General features: G+C 40.8%; 1 pseudogene across 1 annotated transcript; it reads left to right on the top strand.

Annotated features, from left to right (window-relative positions):
* Nucleotides 1–1,811: 1,811 nt before the first annotated feature.
* Nucleotides 1,812–2,301, top strand: LOC307186774 (small ribosomal subunit protein eS10-like; annotated as a pseudogene). Its single transcript has one exon. The product of its transcript is annotated as a small ribosomal subunit protein eS10-like (transcript).
* Nucleotides 2,302–4,413: the final 2,112 nt, after the last annotated feature.

Here is a 4,413-nt window from a genome sequence, read left to right as displayed (position 1 = left end):
TAAGTGTCCACTGACAAATGAACGGATAAAGAAGATGTGGTACTGTATGGCACACAAACATGTAAAGACAGGGAAATATGTTCAGTATAGCACATAACTACTTTTTTATTTTAGTTTAATTTTTATTGGTGTATAGTTGATTTACAATGTTGTGTTAGTTTAAGGTGTAGAGCAAAGTGAATCAGTTATACATACACATATTTCCACTCTTTTTTAGATTCTTTTCCTATATAGGCCATTACAGAGTATTGAGTAGAGTTTCCAGTGCTATACAGTAGGTCCTTATTAGTTATCTATTTTATATATAGTAGGGTGTATATGTCAATCCCAATCTCCCAGTTTATCCCTTATCCCACCCTAGTAACCATAAGTTTGTTTTCTACATCTGTGACTCTATTTCTGCACATAACTACATTTTTGTTAAGGTAAAGACATTTTCAACATTACATTATGTAGGATGTGGAGTTTCAGCTCCAGGGATAGGTTCAGGGTCTTCAGTTCTAGCCTCCCCCGTGAGTTCTGTTGTGAACTGCAGGTAGACGCTCCTTCAGTCCTCAGGCCCAACCACATCCGGTTGCCGTCTGGGCCAGGAGCAATGGTCAGGATCACATCTACCTCCTGGTGGTTCTTATAACCATAGAACAACCATCTTCTTTCCTTTCCTAATAGGGATGCTTTTCTTTTAAACATTTAAAACTCTAACAGAAGAGATTTCTAATTAAAAATAGCAGACTAAACATCTCTGTTTATTTGCATTCCCTCCCACATCCTCGCTAAAATTAAAGTGAAGGACTAAAACATGGATAAACCTACAGCCACAAGAGAATGAAAGGAGGTCCATCAGCTGATAAGAGATTTTGACAAAATTCTAGAAGACAGGAAGCAAAAGAAGGAGTGACAAGTAAAGTAGCAGAATAAAGGAAACTGCAGATTAGAATACTGGCAGAGAGAAAAAATACAGAAAAGAACTTTTTAGCCCTACAGAATGTCAGAGAAGTTCAGTTCTCTAAGGAATCAATTAGAGTAGAACAGCGGAGGGCAAGTAGGGTTGAAAATAAGGAGGCTAATTAAAATCTATATAAAATAGAAACAATCCCCCCATTCTCCCCTCCCTCCAGTTCCCCTGTGGTCAAACCAGACATCCATCCTTTAGGGAGGAGAATAGAGTTTCTTTCCCTACAGAAATGAGTAGCCCAGAGAATAGAACTGCACATTATGGCATTAGAGGATCCCCAGCATAATGGTCAGCTCCTGTACAATCATCCCAAAGCAAAGCCCACCCCCAACTCAACACACACACAAGTCTCCTGATATCCTTTTTGTGCCATGCTCTTAAATAGGAGCAGTCAGTCAAGAATCACTATAAATTTGAGGAAGCCTTCCAAAATAAATAAAATCAAGATTTTAAAAATGACTCAACTGAGTTCCCATGGGATACTCATAGTTTCTTACATCCACAACTCTTCACACAACCACCAAAACCCACACAAACTAACAAGGAGAGCAACTCAAATCACATATAATCTATATCTATACCATAACTACAAGACAGAGATTCCACAAACTTTAATTTACATGTAAGAGGCAAATTAAACATATGATATCAGCAAAGCTGGCTCCAGAGCTCACTCCAGAGCTCTAACTGGAAAGTCAGGTGAAGACTGCAGGGAAGAAGGATGGGTTCAGGGGAATCCTAGCAGTGGAAGAACATGAATAAAATTCACCACTTCAAAAAGAGAGGGTCTCATCTTGAGTAGAGGAATGTTAAGAATCCTTCTTCAGCTCCAGCCCTGGATGCAGCAGCCATCGTGATGTTGATGCCCAAGAAGGACCTGCTTGTCATTTATGAACTCCTTTTAATGGAGGGGGTGATGGTGGCCAAAAAGAATGCCCACATGCCTAAACACCCTGAGCTGGCAGACAAGAATGTTCCCAGTCTTCACGTCATGAAGGCCATACTGTCTTACATCACCAGGCTACAGGAAGGAAGAGTTTGCCTGGAGACATTTCTACTGGTACCTTACCAGCAAGGGTATCCAGTATTTCTGTGATTGCCTCCATCTGCCCCCTGAGACGGGCCTGCCATCCTGCACTGCAGCCATCCTGAGACTGGCCACAGCCCAAAGTTCTGGAGGGAGAACAACCTGCAAGACTCACACAGGGGGAAGCTGACAGAAAAGCCTACAGACCAAGCATTGTGCTTTCTGGTGCCAAAAGGAGAGCTAAGGCCAGGTTGGGTCAGCAACTGAATTCCAATTTAAAGGTGTGTTTGGCTGTGGATGTGGTCGGCCACCTCAGTAAATCTGGAAGAGATTGTTTAGTGTTGAATAAACCTGTAGGAAGGAAGGAAGGAAGGGAGTGAGGGCAGGAGGGAGACTGAGATTAGGTCTGCCACCTGGCAGGCCAGAGCACTGGCCACTGAGGAATATAGGAGAGGCTCAAAAATGCACAGAACCAAAAATAACAGTCTTGGAAAGCCTCCACTCCTAGGGAGAGGAAGGCTGCTTAGAAGGGGGAAGCATTACTTGGAGACTGGGAAATGGTGGAAAATAGAAGTCCTACAGAAACAAAAGAAAATTGCAGAATCAGAAGACACACTAATCTCTCCCTCAGAAAAGCACAATCTATTAAAGAAATTTCACTACACTTATCAATAAAAGAAGGCATTCCTGAACTAAGAATCTTAGTAAACCACCCAAGTCCTTTACCTCTCCCCACAAAGAAAACCTGTTATTAGCAGGCCGGGAAAATTCAACACACTTTTAAATAAACAAATGACAGGCAGCATCTATACCAAGCCACTATGAGAAGAAAACAATAAGTGAGAGTCTAATATGTTCAGCTGATGAATTTATTCCCCTCCAAAACAACGAAGAAATGGATGAAAATCATGACACAATATCCAACATAAATTAAATATTATTAAATAGACATTTGAAGATATAAAACACCAAAATTCAAATGTTCTGGATAGAAATGGACAAAAACCAAGATGTGAAAGGAGTTAATCAAACTCAGGAAAGAGATAGAAGAAAAAGTCAAATAAAAATATATACAGAGAAGCAAGAAGAACTACAATACTGCAGCCTGTGGAACTAAAACCACATTCACAGGAAGATAGACGAGATGAAAAGGCAGAGGGCTATGTACCAGATGAAGGAACAAGATAAAACCCCAGAAAAACAACTAAATGAAGTGGAGATAGGCAACCTTCCAGAAAAAGAATTCAGAATAATGATAGTGAAGATGATACAGGACCTCGGAAAAAGAATGGAGGCAAAGATCAAGAGGTTGCAAGAAATGTTTAGCAAAGACCTAGAAGAATTAAAGAACAAACAAACAGAGATGAATAATACAATAACTGAAATGAAAAATACACTAGAAGGAATAAATAGCAGAATAACTGAGGCAGAAGAATGGATAATGACCTGGAAGACAGAATGGTGGAATTCACTGCTGCAGAACAGAATAAAGAAAAGAGAATGAAAAGAAATAAAGATAAGGCTTCCCTGGTGGTGCAGTGGTTGAGAGTCCGCCTGCCACTGCAGGGGACACGGGTTCATGCCCCGGTCCGGGAAGATCCCACGTGCCGTGGAGTGGCTGGGCCCATGAGCCGTGGCCGCTGAGCCTGCACATCTGGAGCCTGTGCTCCACAATGGGAGAGGCCACAACAGTGAGAGGCCCGTGTACCACAAAAAAAAAAGAAAGAAAGAAAGACAGACTAAGACATCTCTGGGACAACATTAAACACAACAACATTCACATTATAGGGGTCCCAGAAGGAGAAGAGAGAGAGAAAGGACCCAAGAAAATATTTGAAGACATTATAGTCAAAAACTTCCCTAGCATTGAAAAGGAAACAGCCACCCAAGTCCAGGAAGTGCAGAGAGTCCCATATAGGATAAACTCAAGGAGAAAACACCGAGACCATAGTAATCAAATTTGCCAAAATTAAAGACAAAGAAAAATTATCAAAAGCAGCAAGGGAAAAACGACAAATAACATACAAGGGAACTCCCATAAGGTTAACAGCTGATTTCTCAGCAGAAACTCTACAAGCCAGAAGGGAGTGGCATGACATATTTAAAGTGATGAAAGGGAAGAACTACAAACAAGATTACTCCACCCAGCAAGAATCTCATTCAGATTCGATGGAGAAATCAAAAGCTTTACAGACAAGCAAAAGCTAAGAGAGTTCAGCACCACCAAACCAGCTCTACAACAAATGCTAAAGGAACTTCTCTACGTGGGAAACACAAGAGAACAAAAGGACCTACAAAAACAAACCTAAAACAATTAAAATGATAATAGCAGCATGCATATCGATAATTACCTTAAATGTGAATGGATTAAATGCTCCAATCAAGAGACACAGGCTCGCTGAATGGATACAAAAACAAGACCCATATATAT

Source organism: Stenella coeruleoalba (genome assembly GCF_951394435.1).
Source record: "Stenella coeruleoalba genome assembly, chromosome: 5".
Classification (NCBI taxonomy): domain Eukaryota; kingdom Metazoa; phylum Chordata; class Mammalia; order Artiodactyla; family Delphinidae; genus Stenella; species Stenella coeruleoalba.
This window is presented reverse-complemented; position numbering and strand designations above follow the sequence as displayed.